The sequence below is a fragment of the Phocoena sinus genome, chromosome 7, assembly GCF_008692025.1.
Source record: "Phocoena sinus isolate mPhoSin1 chromosome 7, mPhoSin1.pri, whole genome shotgun sequence".
In the NCBI taxonomy this organism is placed as follows: Eukaryota; Metazoa; Chordata; class Mammalia; order Artiodactyla; family Phocoenidae; genus Phocoena; species Phocoena sinus.
This window is the reverse complement of record NC_045769.1, coordinates 37,401,491-37,418,966: the sequence shown is the minus strand read 5'-3', so window position 1 is coordinate 37,418,966 and position 17,476 is coordinate 37,401,491.

Sequence of the window (17,476 nt, the reverse complement as noted above, 5' to 3'; positions counted from 1 at the left end):
TTGTTTCAATTCTGAAGTAATACATTTTACTTTTTTTAATTTAGAAAATAAAGTAAGCAAAAAAAAAAAATCACTCACAATCCCACAGCTCAAAGATAAATATAGTTAATGTTTTGGTGTGTATTTTTCCAGACCTTTCCTCTGTCCACATAGCATATCAGTTCCTTAGATGGCCCCAAGTCCTGTAATTGGTGAAAGTCATTCTGTCCTGTACATTTCACATATAATTCACACCAGGACTCCTCCTTCACATTGGAAAACTTATTATGCTTCTCAGTATCTCTAGGGATTCTCAGGTTGGGCAAATGTTCCTCCTGCTTACATCTTGCTTCAATTTCTGGCTTCCACTGCTGTCTTAATCTCCCTCGTGTCTAGTCTCTTGTGTAGACTCAGATATGGAAAACAACCTCTTATCCTTGATTCCGTGATTCTCCTTCCTGGGGTGGGGGGCAGTAAGATGTTCTAGAAGAGCATGTGCTTAACACATCTCCACAATCAAAAATCCTTTAGCTAGTTCAGCCTGAACATGCTTCCCTATCTGAGCGGCTAAGTGCCGGCTGCACTGCTGGCTGCTTCAGTCTCTCTCTGAACTCAAGCCTCTCCTCACACAGTCCTCCAACTGCCCCAGATCTGGCGACTTTCCTTATAGGGAACAATTCAATGTTCTGTCTGTTTTGATGGTTCTTTCCAGACCTTTTTCTGGAAGGTCTCAGTTTCCACTCCTAAGCCTATTCAGACATCTTTCCCAAACAATGGGTATTTTAGGCTGGTGAGGGACCTTGCCACTCCTCCAGTGGGCAGAAACAATTCTGATGAGCTATTGTTTTAAACAGCAGGATTTCCCCCGCTCTTCCTGGCACACTGAAATGCCTCCCTGCCCCCTCTCCCCACTCTAAATGGGATCATACAGTATATACTGGTTAGAAATCTGCCTTCTTTACTTAACAATAGATGGTGAATATCTTCTGTCTACTCTATCTGCATAGTGTAGACAGTGAGTAAAGCAGAGCATTTGATAAGCTATGGTGGACAACATGCCCTGGGAGGTTGTTAGAAATGCATACTCTCAGGCTCCATGGCAAACCTAATCCATTCACAACTATATTTTGAACCCTAGGACATTCATGTGCACATAGAAGTCTGAGACACACTGTAGAACAACACTTATATGGCTTTAATAAGAACAAAATAGCATTTCTTATTTTTTCTTCATTGGAAAATCTATAAAAGACAGTTCTGGACATTTATATGGCTATTTAATTTGTGCTTTGACACAGCTAGCCTTACTTATTAAATATGACATCGTTGCCAAAATGCAAAATGTTTTCCTAGAATGTGATGTCTTCAACAGCTTTCCTTTAACTCTCTAAAGGGAACTGTAGAGTCCGTGATTTTCACAGAAAATTCAAATAGCAACTTAGTGGTTTTTAAATTAATAGAAAATGATCTCTTACCTTTCCAAATATTATAAAATTCTAAACAGTTTTTAAAGCAATTTATAAATATCCATATTTAAGACTAAAGTCCCTTTTGCTTTTGATTCCTTGAGAACATAATTACTTGAGTATGAGCTCTTTAAAGAGGGACTACTATAACTCATAGTAAGGGTGGAATATACTTATTGGGTTAGGTCAATGGAGTTGAAAATTCCCAATGGACTATACTTATTAGGTTAGGTCAATGGACCATTAGATATGGTCTAATTTGAAAACCCAAGTAAAAACAGGGGAAAAAAAATTGACTCTTGGTTCTCATGTTGCAGAAGATTATGTTGAAGCGAACTCCTTTCCCCTTGAAAACAAGTAAGCTAACTTCGCAACATTACTTATGACTTGTTTCATTTTAGAGCTTTTAGAAAACATTAATTTAATTAGAAAGCTACTTGTTGTGCTGGAATAGCTGTATGAAAATCTTGGTTTTTAAAACACCTCCAGTGAAAAGTTATCTAGCACATTTTTCTATTCACAGCTGAAAAGTTTCAGTTTCCCAGCTGGCAAAAGCATTAAGTGTGTGTATGCTTCCAATTAGAAGCAAGATTTTCCCGATGCACGGTCCAAGGTTACACAGTGGTCCTCAGAGGATTTGTGGAGCCTGTTCCCTCTCTCTTCTCATTTTCTGCTGCTGTTATGTGGACGGTTTGTAGAACTTTGGCTGCTGAGCAAGATGTAAAAATTTCTGAACATTAATTTATTAGGAAGTAACAATTGAATCCGAACAAACAGAATGCTGCAGTTACGATTTGTTTCCTTGGGAATAACTTTCAGGAAGTCAGAGAGTTAAAAACCAGAAGGGTATTGTTTAACAAATGGAAGCTATTTGTTCCCATGCCAGTGGGAATCGTTTTATAATGTTCCTTTGAGAACAGAACAGAAATAAGTAATACATTCTGAAATTTTTCACCGCGTAAAATACACAGTTACAAGTTTTCACAAGTTGTAAAGGGAGGAGAGAAAAGCCAAAGTAAAGACTAAAAAGTATTCCTAAATCAAACCTTCTTTTAGAACAAAGAAGTCACTCCTAAACAGGTCATGAGGATATTCAAATATTGTGCTTAGTATCAGAAAAAAATAGTCATTTCACACTTCGGCCTCAGTCTGCCAAACATACTCTTTTTATGTTATGATATATCACATATCACTTTGAAATACAGCCCTGAAGTTTGGTGCGCAAGCTGCTTTCACATCTTTACGAGACGTCCAGGAACAGTTCTTACAGCAGAAATCAAAGGAACTTAACCTGACATTAAACAAGAAATATATCTGGAAAGAGATTAGCATATTTCCAAATGTTCAACGCAGAGAAAGGACATTTTGCACAAATGATATTTAAGATGGCAGCAATATATTTTTTTCCTGTATGTACATGACCTGCAGGTTGAATAACAAGTCTACCCACTCATCCTGTGAAAACATTCATTGGATAAAACTCACAGAGACCAGTTAGTATTAATATTTACAGAAGTACAAAGAACCAAGTCTTTAAGAATATTCTAATGTCTGTCATGTAAAGTTTAAAATTGATATGACCTCTGTTTTTATCCAATATCTTTGTGATTTTAAAGTATTATTTATATCAAAATGTAGGTGGACCCTGGTGGCGCAGTGGTTGAGAGTCCGCCTGCCGATGCAGGGGACGTGGGTTCGTGCCCCGGTCCGGGAAGATCCCACCTGCCGCGGAGTGGCTGGGCCCGTGAGCCATGGCCGCTGAGCCTGCGCGTCCGGAGCCTGTGCTCCGCAACGGGAGAGGCCACAGCAGTGAGAGGCCCGCGTACCGCAAAAAAAAACAAAAACAAAACTGAGACCCTGCTTCCAATTCTTTTGAGTATATACCCAGAAATGGAATTGCTGGGTCATATGATAATTCTGTTTTTAATTTTTTGACGTACTACCATACTATTTGCCACAGTAGTTGTACCAGCAATGCACAAGGGTTCCAATTTCTCCACATCCTTGTTAATACATGTTACTTTGTTTCTTCGGTGTTTCTTTAAATTATTTTTTTTAAAAAAATGATAGGCATTCTAATGGTGGTGCAGAGTCATATTTTTAAAACAAAAATTAGATAATGTCTTCCTGCTTAAAACTCTCCATGGCTTTCAATTGCTCCCTACCATATTCAGCGGGCCTGAACATATCTGGCCCCTGCTTATTTTTCTAACCTCATCCTGTGCCTCCCCCTTGCCTTCCTAGGACACAAAAAACCCTTCCCTCTCTCAAAATTTTATATTGTTCTTCCCTCTGCCAGGACTGCCTACTCATCCACTTTGCGTAGATGGCTGCTTATTATTCTCTGGGCCTCTAACTCCATAAGGGTCCCTGACCATCATTTGCAAGGATGTCTCCCCTTTTTCTTTCCCCCGGCGCCTTGTTCTTTCCTTTCTAGCATCTATCACCATCTGTAATGATTTCGTCTCTTTGCTTGTTTCCTCCCTGCTTTCAGTAGAATGTCAGTTCCGTGAAGGCAAAACCAGTGGCTTTCTTTACTGTTGCTTCCCCAGAGCCTAGTAGGCTCCTAAGAAGGGCTCAACAACGAGTTAATAATCAAATTGCAAAAAGGTCATGGAAATTCCTCATATATTTGAAACTTTTTCCTTCTACAAATGAAACATATGTTCAGTTTCCCTGATTTGTCAAATCAAAAGCCTTTGGAGGCTAAATTATTGTCTAAAATCTTGTAACATTTCCCTTTTCTTGAACATGTGTTTAATATGAACTGAATTACAGACTTTAATATTTTTGTTACTACCCTCAAAACTGCTAAACAGCTTATAGCCAGATTGGCTGATTTCTAACAACTGGTGATTACAATCACTTCCATTTAAAAAAAAAAATCTGGCTGATACATTTAAAAGGTAACAAATCCCAAATGCCATTTAATTTAAGCACTTTTGATTCAAGAAAAAAAATGTTAGCTATAACTTTTATTTGAAATCATGCCTGTTTTGTTCCATTGTTATTCAGTAAATAAGAAAACACCAAGTAATTTGCCAAGACAGGTTTTAAAAGTAATTTGAGGGGTAGGTGGGAGGGAATTTGAGAGGATTTACTCTCTGCTTACCGTATTGCTCACCTTGAGTGGGAGATGAGAGGCACCAACATCAATTACAGGCTTTGTAAATTGAAAGAGTAAGTGCATTTCCTAGATTCACTGAGCAAAAAATGTTTCCTATATGGATACTTTTAGAACAATCTCTTTGCACATTTACAGGCTGGTGTCTGGATATAGGTCGCCTTTATTCACTCTGCTCAGCATTTAATGTGTCCTTTGATCTGAAAACTTCTCCCTTCTCACCTTCACTGTATCTATTCCTGTCTTTTATGACTTCTTTTGACAGTCTGTCTAGCATCTATTCTTTTACCTTTTCTCACACAATTTCTTTTCCATTTTTTCTTTGTATCTCTTTTGTTATACGTACTATACCATAGAGACATCTTCACTCTTTCTAAATTAATGGTTTTCAAACTTTTATGTGCATCAGAATCACCTCGGAGGCTTATTAAAAATAAATTGATGGACACCATCCACAGAGTTTCTGATTTTGTAGCTGTAGAGTGAGGGGACCAAGAAAGTGCATTTCTAACAAATTCCCAGTTGACTCTGACGCTACTGGTATGGGGATCACAATTTGAGAAATAGTCTTCTATACCCTTACAACTCAAATTATATCTGAGGATCAGCATGGCACTCCTAAAAAGCTGCTTGGTGATGAAGCTACTGGTCTTTGGTCCATACTTTGAGTAACAAAGATTTAGAACAGTGGTTCTCAAATTCCGAGACCCAGGCCAACAGCATTAGAATCACCTGAGAATTCATTAGAAACGTAATTTCTCAGGCTACATCTGAGAGCTACTAAACCATAATCTGCATTTTAACAAAATCCCCAGGTGATCACTAAGCACAATAAAGTCGATAAGCTCTGTTCTAAATCACCTCTGTTCTAAATCACCTGTAGTGAAATTAGTTTTCACCAATTTTATTATATAGTGCATCCATTAAATTTATTTCAGATAAAATTTTAATGTTATGTACTCTTTTAAAAGCTTTGATTACTCATTTTTTTTATCATAGTCAAATCTTGATTATGGATGCAATATCATATCAGAATATTCTGAGGCTGCTAATATGCCTTCCAGGTTTCCTTATTTGGTTTGTTAATCTTGTTCCTTGTATTTGTCAGCTGTCCTGTGGTAACAGGTAATCCCACAAATCTCAATGGCTTATAAGAACAAAAGTTTATTTCTTGTTTATCTGTTAGGTTTGCTAAAGGTCAACACTGGTTCTACTCCTTCTCCACGTCTTTATATCCCAAGAGGCTGAAAGAAGGGACTTAATATGGGCCATGCCTTTCTTTTTGTTTTTTAGAGAAGATGTTGGGGGTAGGAGTTTATTAATTAATTTATTTTTGCTGTGTTGGGTCTTCGTTTCTGTGCGAGGGCTTTCTCTAGTTGTGGCAAGCGGGGGCCACTCTTCATCGCGGCGCGCGGGCCTCTCACCATCGCGGCCTCAATTGTCGCGGAGCACAGGCTCCAGACGCGCAGGCTCAGCAGTTGTGGCTCATGGGCCTAGTTGCTCCGCGACATGTGGGATCTTCCCAGACCAGGGCTTGAACCCGTGTCCCCTGCATTTTCAGGCAGATTCTTAACCACTGTGCCACCAGGGAAGCCCGACCATGCCTTTCTTGAGGCAGATAGAGAAGAGTGAGAGGGCTGATGGAAATATACAAGGGCCCTTAAAAGTTTTGCTTAGATATGGGGTCCACCTTATTTGCTCACATGTTATTGCCAAATCAAGTCACAAGGATAAATGCAATGTCAATAGAATGAGAAGTTTGCTTTTCTCACAGGAGCTATGTTAAGGCTGAATGTTGCATCCCCCATCCCCCAATTCATGTTGAAATCTAATCTCTCATGTGATGGTATTAGGAAATGGGGTCTTTGGGAGGTAATTAGGTCATGAGGGTGGAACCCTCATGAATGGGATTCATGGCCTTATGAGGCAATGAAAGGACCAGAGCTCTCTCTTTCTGCCATGTGAGGACAAAGCTGTCAGTACTCTGTACCTGGAAGGGGGCCCTCACCAGACTCTGACCACCCTGGCACCCTGATCTCAGACTTCCAGTCTCCAGAACTGTGAGAAATACACTGATGTTGTTTAAAAGCCACCGAGTCTGTGGCATTTTGTTATAGCAGCCTGAACTAAGACAAGCCACTACCAAGTCATGCGTCAATGAATAGCGTAATATAATCCTGCTACAAGAAGGGGGAGTAAATAATCGCAAACAATAATACAATTTACCACTTTTACGATACTGGTTTCCTACAAAGGTCTGATATGTAATGTAATATGTAATGAAGTAATGAAGCAAATATCTATATATATGTTATATTCACAATATGGCAGAAATATACTAGGTACGCACATGTGCACAAACACACACAGTGTTCATATATTTATATATAAAACCAACCTGTGTTTGTTTGTATAGGCAGTTGGCATGGGTTTCCTCTAAAGCTGGATAGGTCTGTTTCCCTTCTAGTCTTCTTCCTTGAATGGGATGGATAGTAATTATCACAATATATTCTGTTAACTGTTTTAGGTCTTGTGTGAGGTGAGCGTGAGGGTTCATTGTGTCCCACCCAGAGACTCAGCGCAGACACACAAAACCGGACAGCTGTCAGCAACCACAGAAGAGGGGTGCTCCTCACTGGCCGGCAGTGAGGAAGAGAAGGAACCCCTGACGAGCCCCACATAGCCCTTGATGCTGATGGGCAGGGGGCATCCCGGGGTGGGCTTATGTTTTCTTACATTTTCTTACTCATTAGTATTTCTGGTGGTCTTTTGTGATGGCTAATTTTATGTGTCAACTTGGCTAGGCCATGGTATTTAGATGTTGGGTCAAACATTATTCTGGATATTTCTGTGAAAGTATTTTTTAGATGAGATTAACATTTGAACCAGTAGACTTTGAGTAAAGCAGATTACCCTCCATAACATGGGTGGGCCTCATCCAATCAATTGAAGACCATAGGACAAAAAGGACATACCTTCTCCAGGAAGGGGAAATTCTGCCACCACCTTTGGACTTGACCTCTGACATCAACTCTTCCTTGCATCTCCAGCCTGCTGGTCTACCCTACAGATTTTGGACTTACCAGCCTCCATAATCATGAGCTAGTCCTTAATTACTTAAATACATCTCTCTCATTCTCTCTCCCTCTCCCTCTCCCTCTCCCTCTCCCTCTCCCTCTCCCTCTCCCTCTCCCTCTCCCTCTCCCCCTCCCCCTCCCCCTCCCCCCCCTCCCCCTCCCCCTCCCCCTCCCCCTCCCCCTCCCCCTCCCCCTCCCCCTCCCCCTCCCCCTCCCCCCTCCCCCTCCCCCTCCCCCTCCCCCTCCCCCTCCCCCTCTCCCTCCCTCTCTACCTCCATATATATATATATATATATATATATATATATATATATATATATATATATATATAGTTTCTGGTTCTCTGGAGAGCCCTGATTAATGCATGGTCTTTTTATCAGGGTTTTGGAAGTTAGAAAACTTAATCTGAAAAGATGTCCCAGAATCTCTCTGTCTGCACTTGGACTAATGGATGGAGCTTTTGTGTTTGGTTCCACAGTAGATGATTGTATCTAACTGTATTGGAGAAGGGGGTAGTGGGACATTATCTTCCAGGCACTTGGTCCTGGGCTCTGTGAAGAAAGATGGCGGGCTGGATAGTGGGGAGGCATCCAGCAGTCTTTGCTGTGGCTGGAAAATGACCTGCCTGTCAGGCTTTTCCTTCTCTCAGCATTCACTTTACCCAAAACAGGTCTAAGCAATAGGTGCGCTTCTATGTATGAGACATAATCTTTACAACATTTAGTGTGTGTCTTAGTCCATTTGGGCTGCTGTAACAGAATACCATAAGCTAGGTGGCTTATAAGCCATAGAAATCTATTTCTCACAGTTCCAGAGTCTGGGAAGTCCAAGCTCAAGGGGCCAGCACAGTCGGGTGCTGGTGAGCTTGCACTGCCCGGTTCACAGAAGCTGTCTTTTTAGTGTGTCCTCACATGCTGATAGGAGTGAGGGGTCTCTTAAGGGGCCCTTTGATGAGGGCACTCATCCCATCCCTGAGGACTCCACCCTCATGGCCTAATTACCTCCCAAAGGCCCATCTCCAAATACCATCACACTAGGGACTGGGTTTCAGCATATGAATTTTAGGGGACACAAACATTCAGTCTGATGGTGTGTTTCTACAGTGGACCAGGCTCTAGAGAGCATGTGTGGAAACTAGATACAGTAATTTTAACTACTTAGGGGAGACGTCTCTGTTTTCTCTCCCAACCTTCCCATCCCCCTTTTCCTTTCTCCCTGTGGACACACGCTCCATTAGCATCTCAGCTTTAGCAGGCAGTGGCTCCATTTCCCTGCGTGTGTGGGAAGGCAGGCCTTGGGACACAGAAATCCCCCTGGCAGGGAAGCCTGTAGTCATGCTGAGCTCTGCTGCTCTGGGCTCCATAAGAATGAAAGAAATGTCTTCTCATATTCCTAAAATACTCTCCATTTGTCTATTTAGATGCCAAGTACCAGGAATTTATTATGTGAGCCTTGGCCAAGTCCTTGGATTTCGTAAAAGATTGATGGGATATGTAATGTCCATGCTCTGAGGACTTACCAAGGAGGTTCTTACCCAGAAAATGCATGGCACTCATTGTGTGCTTCGGAAAACTAAGGCTGGGCCAGTTTTGTGGTTTGTATTCTGGACAATCAGTGCATGAAACAGAAGAGCAGAGATTATTAAGTCATCTTTGTGGCTTAGCATTACTAGCACTTGACGATCGTTTAAAATCCTAAGCCTTTACTTTTCAAGTGCTCTCCAGAGTTGGAAAGCAAAAGCTATAAACTTTAGGACGTTTTGCGTAGCTCAGAAGAAAGTCATTTAAAGCATATAATCAGGTAAATATTTACCATTTGATGTTGTAAAATTGGGAAATGAGTTCTCCAAGAATGTCCACCGAACTAACCCTCCCTTTAGAGTCAACACCTGAAAGGGGGAGACACATCTGTCCAGATCTAATTTCAGCCCCCAAGGCTGTGTAAGGCCTTGGGGCCTGAAACTCTAATGGAAGAGGCAGGTTCCATTTGAATGTGTGGTATAATGTACCTTGATAGGTACACTTGATTTACAAGTGACAATATCAGCCTATTAGAATTGTATAAAACATCCTTCACAATGTAACTCATTTCCTTTCTAAGGGCGCTATTAAAGATGGTGCATTGACAACAATTTAACAGTGTAACCAGAGGCCAACTTTATAACACAGTTGTAAAAGATATAAAACATTTAGACACATTGTAACATTTAACACATTACGAAAATAAGGCTTGCCTTTCATGATATTCAAAAACAGACATTCCGGAGAGAAAAAGCTTGTGCATTCTTCATTTTTTTCATGTATTTACAAGTCATTGCAAGAAGAAAATAATTAATCCTCCCCGCTTCTTATTTTTAAATGAACCATGCCCCAGCTAAGGGAGGTGGGGCATTCTCTCTGTACCATTTAAGATAAAAGTCTTAAAGCCCTGAGTATAGCTGAGCAGGTCTCCCATCTGTCGCAGTAACATCTGAGAAGAGGGGTGGCTCCTGATGAATGAGGCGTGGTAGGGAAGACTCTGCAGGGAATGGAGGGGACAGCTCCTTCTTTCTCTCAGGGATAAAATGACTCTATAGACTAAGCTGATGAAACCTCTAACCCTGAAACTTATCTTTCCCCCAGAGTTTTGTGTAAGGCATCGTGGACAGGATTACTGTCATTCAAGATTCAGCTTTCCTTTCACCTCTTCCAAAAGGCCTTCTGACCCTCCTACCTGGGCACCCCCTCCTCCGCAGTGTCTTCTATTATATAACTCTGTTGGCTGTTCCTGGTAGAACTGTTAGACCCAAGCGGTCTACGAGGGATTCCAACTCGCCCAAGAACCGCCAAGAGTCGAGAGCCGTTGCAACACGCAAGAGGTTTATTAGGAGCCGATGCACCGGGGTTCCCTGAACCTCACGCAGGAGGCCGATGGGGAACCCCTAAAAGCGGAATCACATACTTTTTATAGGTTTATTTATTCATAGGGCGGGTATATTCTCACAATGATTGGGTAAATGTGGTGACTTTTGAATTCATTGGCTTAGGAACTTTTGTCCCACCTTCTGGCCGTTATAGTTGTCTGTTCATTGTGGCGGTTAGGGCGTATACCTGTTACGGGCAACTGGAAAATTACCCGCTGTCTGGCAAGTCCCCGTCAACTGAAAAACTCCAAGAATTGGTTTCGATAGGGAGAAGGAGTGGCGCACGATAGGGAGAAGAATTGGTTTCGATAGGGAGAAGGAGTGGCGCACGATAGGGAGAAGAATTGGTTTACGGGAACAAGTGAGGGGGTGGAAAGTCCCTAACGGCCCCACATTCCCCCCCTTTTTTTTTTTTTTTTTGTAACTAATTCCAATCATGGAGTTTCAGTTTCTTTTTGCGAGTTTTGGTATTGTTGCCTTAGCATTAAAACTTGTACCGTACTAATGCGTTCTCTAATAAAGGCTATCAGGCGATTCAGAATGCATGGTCCAAAAGTTAAAAGCAACAATAAAATAATGAGGGGCCCTAACAAGGTGGAAACTAAAGTAGTAAGCCAGGGAGATTTATCAAACCATGATTGAAACCATCCTTTTTGATTTTCCCTTTCCTGTTGTCTTTTGTCCAGGCGCTCCCTAAGTTTGTCCATTGTTTTGGTAATAGCCCCAGAATGATCAATATAAAAACAGCATTCTTCTTTTAGTGCAGCACATAGTCCGCCCTCCTTAAGGAACAGCAGATCTAATCCCCTCCTGTTTTGCATTACCACCTCTGAAAGCGAGGTGAGGGATTCTTTTAACTGAGTTATGGAACTTTCTAATGCCCGGAGGTCAACATCTACAGCTTGCCTTAAGGCATCATAATAGTGGGGTTGTTGGATGAGGGCTGTTGTACCCGTTCCTACCCCGGCTGCCATTCCTAGTCCTAGGAGTACAGCCAGGGTGAGTGTTATGGGTTCCCTCTTAAACCTTCCTCTGCCCTCATATTCATCTAGAAAGGATGAATCTGAATGATAAATGAGTCTGGGGACCAGCTGAACTAACACACAAAAATCGGTTGAAGCTTTAAGGACCTCTAAAGAAATGCAGGGGGTCAATCCTGTGTTACATGCCCACCATCCATCCGGAGGAGGGAGGAGATACCCTGAGCCCTGTGGGAGGCTTAAATTGGCACAAAGATGTCGGTGGGACGAGGGGGGCGTTCCTACACATGTACCGTTTCCTAATACTGAGGCCAGGGTCAATTTACTATTTCCTTCTTGTTTCCATCGACATTGATCTGGAGTGTTAACATTATTATAATTAGAATTATATCCTATAGCATCATAATAAGGGGGAGGAGCAGCATAGCAAAGCCAACATGATTTGGTAGCCTCCGGGTTTGTGGCATTTAAAACCTCAAAAGCCGCCTGGACCAATGAGAGCATTCGGTCCCGGGGGGTCTTGGGCTTGATTGTTATTCCTTTTGGCTCAGAAGTTTGGTTTCTTATCTCTGGTAACGCTGTGGGAGGGACCAAAGGTAGCAAAGAGTGCCCTATCTCAGGGTTGGGGCTTATAGGAACTGGAGTAGGGGTTTCAGTTTTTAGTTTGATGGTCATTAGTAATCCATCATTATATCCTTCTTTATAAAACCTGATTCCCCATGAATGGCCATTTATCCAGTTTTTATCCTTTTTTCCTGGTTTACTAAAAGAGATCTTAAGGGGATGGCACCATTTAGTACATTCAGGCCTATAAGTTAAGGGGTTGGTTGGGTGTGTATAATTGGCTGTCACCTTAATAAAGTCCCAGCCAGAGGTGGGCTTCCAATAGGTGTCTCCTGTGGTTTCACACCCCCAGCTTTTACAATAAAAATGTTCCTTTCCCCCACATTGATAATTTAGGGACCTATGGCGATGAAATCCCGGGCATACATAAAAGGTAGGGTTGCTAAGTTTCTGTCGCGTACCCGAGTTTTGGCAGCCGTATTGGCCGGCCCGACCGGGTATGGATGGGGCATTTTGACGATCATGGGAGTGTGCTGTGTCCCAATTGGGAGCTCCTATGGCTAATTTACAAACATCGGGGAAAAGGTCTGGCCACCAGGTCCAAGGAGCAGCAGTATGGCTAACAGACCATATTACATCTCCAGTTTGGGAAATTACCTGCCAGGTTAAATGCTGGGGCAGGTGAGGACTAAAATTACTCACAGTCAGTAGGGGTAACAGAGTTAAAGTTATAAATCTGATGATCGCAGAAGCTTGAGCTTGAGCGGGTTGCTGGTCTTTTGGGCTCGCCATTCCGATGTTGCAGATGCTGGTGCGGCCTTCACGTGTGAAGCGTGGATCCACGCAGCGATGCCGTCTACCTTTATAGCCGTGGGGGTGGTGAGCAGGACGATGTATGGTCCTTTCCACCGAGGCTCTAGAGTCTGGGTTCGGTGCCGACGGACGTACACGGAATCTCCGACTTGGAAGGGATGAGCCTCTGCTGGTGTTCCTGGTCGGTAAGCCTCTGCCAGCTGGGACCACACCTCCTTTTGGACCAACTGGAGTCCCAACAGCCTAGCACATAAGTCAGTGTTATTCTGGCAGTCAGGACTTAATTTCTCCCTTAGCGTAAAAAGAGGAGGTGGGGCCCCGTATAGTATTTCAAATGGAGTAAGATAATAGCGGGAGGGGGTATTTCTAGCCCGGAACAGGGCTAAGGGAAGGAGCACCGTCCAATCTGTACCGCCAGTCTCTATGGACAATTTAGTTAGGGTCTCTTTTAGAGTTCTATTCATTCTCTCTACCTGTCCTGAACTCTGGGGTCTATAGGCACAATGTAATTTCCAATCAGTCCCCAGGTATTTGGCCACACCCTGACTTACCTGGGCGACGAAGGCGGGACCATTATCTGATCCTATTACCTTTGGTGCCCCGAACCGGGGGAAAATTTCTTCTAAGATCTTTTTGGCCACCACAGTAGCTGTCTCCTTCTTCGTCGGGAAAGCTTCTACCCATCCTGAGAAGGTATCTATAAAAACTAGAAGATACCTGTTACCGTACCTTCCAGGGCATATTTCAGTGAAGTCGACCTCCCAATAGGCTCCTGGGCGGTCTCCTCTGAGCCTTTTTCCGACCTCAAGTTTTCCTTTATGGGAGTTTACCTGTTGGCATGGAATGCACTCTCGTGCAATCTGCTCAGCTATTTTGGTTAATCCAGAGGTATCATAACCTGTCTTATGTAATAGGGATACCATCTTCTTGGTTCCCAAGTGTGTCCATCTGTGAATCTGTTGTAGCATGGATTTTGCTTGTTGAGGAGATAATGTTCCTTTAGTTATGGCTGGGGTAATTGTTCCCCTATCATTTGGTTTCCCAGGACTCTCATCTGATAGTTCTAGTATGATTTCCCGTAGAGCCACTTCTCGTGCCACCCTATCTGCCATGTTGTTGCCTCTTGTCACCGGGGTATTGTCCTTCTGGTGTCCGGGGCAATGAATGATGCTGACTTTAGTGGGGAGCATGAGGGCAGCTAGCAGTGCCACTATTTCTTCTTTGTTTTTAATTTCTTTGCCCGCCGAGGTGAGCAACCCTCTTTGTTGGTAAATGGCCCCATGGACATGGGCGGTAGCAAATGCGTACCTACTGTCCGTATAGATGTTTACCTTTTTGTTTTCTGCTAGTTCCAATGCTCTAGTCATGGCGATTAGTTCAGCCCGTTGGGCCGATGTCCCTTGTGGTAATGCGGCTGCCCAGATGACCTCTTTCCCGTCTACCACGGCAGCTCCCGCCCGACGCTTACCTTCCTCTAGGAAACTGCTTCCGTCAGTAAACCAGGTAACGTCGGCGTTGGGGAGGGGCTGATCCATCAAGTCTGGTCTGCTACGGTGTGCTGCAGCCAGTACTTCCTGACAATCATGGATGACGGTAGTGCTTTCCAGGTCAGGGTCGGGTAGCAAGGTGGCCGGGTTGAGTCCTGTGGCTGAGGTAAACTTAATACGATCTGAGTTTAACAGCAGGGCTTGGTAATGAGTCATCCTGGCATTTGTTAGCCATCTGTCGGGTGGCTGGCGAATTACATTTTCTAATGCATGGGGGGCTGTTATCGTTAGGTTCTGCCCCAAAGTCAGTTTGTCAGCATCTTTGACCAAAGCGGCCACCGCGGCGATTATTTTTAAACAGGCGGGCCATCCTGCTGCCACAGGATCCAATTTCTTTGATAGGTACGCAACCGGGCGATTCCAGGGGCCCAGTTTCTGAGTTAGTACTCCCTTTGCGATGCCTTTATTCTCGGCCACGTACAGATGAAAAGGCTTAGTAACATCTGGTAGCCCCAGAGCCGGGGCTGATAGTAGGGCTCGTTTAATTCGGTCAAAAGCCCGTTGTTCTTTATCACCCCAAGCAAAAGGGATGCCATTTTTGGTCAGGGGATATAAAGGGGCTGCTAATTCAGCAAACCCCGGAATCCATAGCCTACAAAATCCGGCCGTCCCCAAAAATTCCCTAACTTGTTTGGGACTCTTGGGGGCCGGTATCCGGGCAACAGTGTCTTTCCTGCTTTCCGAAAGCCATCTCTGTCCTCCTTTTAACAAGTACCCCAGGTAACTAACCTGTCGTTGACATATTTGTGCTTTCTTTGCTGAAGCCCGATATCCCAATGTTCCCAGTTCTGTTAACAGCCTCTCGGTTCCCTTGATGCAGTCTTCTTGGGTTTCAGCAGCTAAAAGAATATCATCGACATATTGAAGTAGAGTTACCTGGGGATTGGATTCTCTATAAGATGCCAAATCCTGGTGGAGAGCCTCATCAAAAATGGTGGGGGAGTTCTTGAATCCTTGTGGCAGGCGAGTCCATGTCAGCTGGCCTGACATCCCAGAGGCTGGATCCTTCCACTCGAAGGCAAAGTAAGGCTGACTGAGAGAAGAAAGTCTCAGGCAGAAGAAAGCATCTTTAAGATCCAAAACAGTGTACCAAGTGTGCTGAGGTGGAAGAGTACTTAAGAGATTGTAGGGGTTGGGTACCGTGGGGTGGAGGTCCATCACCCGCTTATTTACCTCTCGTAGGTCTTGTACCGGTCGGTAATTATTAGTTCCTGGCTTTTTAACTGGCAAAAGAGGGGTATTCCATGCAGATTGGCACCTTACCAGGATCCCTAATTCCAGTAACCTTTGTATTTGAGGACGGATGCCATCTCGGGCTTCTTTACTCATGGGGTATTGGCGGACCGTTACTGGGGTGGCGGTTGTTTTAAGTTCTACCACCACAGGGGGCCGATATTTTGCCATTCCCATACCGGCAGTTTCTGCCCAAGCCTGTGGAAACCTAGTCATCCAATCCTGCATGTCAGCTTGTGGAGGCGAGGGTGTTTCATATATCCTGTGTTCATCTTCCAGTTTCATGGTCAAGATTTGGAGTAATCTCCCTTGGTTGTCAGTTATGGTGGGCCCTTCTGGTTGAAAGTGGATTTGGGCCCCCACCTTAGAGAGTAAGTCTCTACCTAGCAGAGGGTATGGGCACTCAGGTATGACCAAGAATGAGTGGGTTACTCGTCCCACCCCAAGATCTACTGTCCTTCGGGTGGTCCATGAGTACTGCTTATTTCCAGTGGCCCCCTGGACCCATGACCTTTTAGTTGAAAGGGGGCCCTTTGAATGAAGGAGGACTGAGTGCTGGGCTCCGGTGTCCACCAAGAACTGGACGGGTTCCCCCTCCACTTTAAGAGTTACCCTGGGCTCGGGGAGAGGGTCCGAGCCCTGACTTCCCTAATCTTCCTCTTCCAATGTTAAGATTTTATCTCTGGTTGGCCTTCCCCCGTTCCTTTTTTTAGGGCATTCTCTTGCCCAATGACCTTTTTCTTTACAGTAGGCACATTGGTCCTTGTCTAATGGCCGCCTTCTATCCGTTGTTCGCCCTTCCTGTCTATTTCTGTCTCTACTGTTTCCTCCTCTGACTACAGTGGCCAGTATCTTACTCAAATGTCTTTCTTGCCTCTTATCTCGTCTTACCTCACGAGCCTCTTGTTCCTTCTGCTTTCTTTCTTCCCTTTCTTCCTCTGTCTCCCTCTTATTATATACCTTATCTGCCTCTTTTACTAAGTCCTGAAGGGAGAAACCTTGTAGGCCATCCAGCCTTTGTAACTTCTTTCTAATATCAGGGGCCGCCTGGTCAATAAAGGCCATTGCTATGGTGGCCTTATGTTCCTCAGAGGTTGGATCATAAGGAGTGAATCGTCTAAAAGCCTCCATTAAGCGTTCTAGGAACACGGTTGGCGATTCCTGGGGCCCCTGAGTTACCTCTCTTACCTTAGCCAAATTCGTGGGGCGCCTGGCCGCTCCATGGAGACCCGCCACCAGAGCCTGGCGATACATTTTCAGGTGCTCCTTACCTTCCAGGGTATTAAAGTCCCAATTCGGCCTGACGAGTGGAAAACCAGCATCAATCTCATTAGGCAACTGGGTAGGTTGTCCATTGGCGCCTAACACATTCTTTCTAGCCTCCAGGAGAACCCGTTGCCTCTCCTCAGTTGTGAGGAGAGTCTGGAGGAGCTGTTGACAATCATCCCAGGTGGGTTGGTGGGAGAAGACAAGAGACTCTATTAGAGCAGTAAGAGCCTGTGGGTTTTCAGAGAAAGTAGGGTTATGCATCTTCCAATTATAAAGATCTGCGGAGGAAAAGGGCCAGTATTGAAGGGGCCTATTCCCGTGGTTATCGGGGGGGCCATATTCTCTAAGGGGTAAAGCAGTAGAATCCGGGGAAACAGCCCTCCGGCTTCTGGTGCCCGCCGAGGGACCCCCCCTTTCCGCCATAACAGGTGGCCCTACTGGTGTGGAGGGTTGTGAAGCTGGGGGTCCTAGGGGCGACATGGGATTTAGGGCCGGAGGATAAGGAGGTGGGGAATCTAGAAG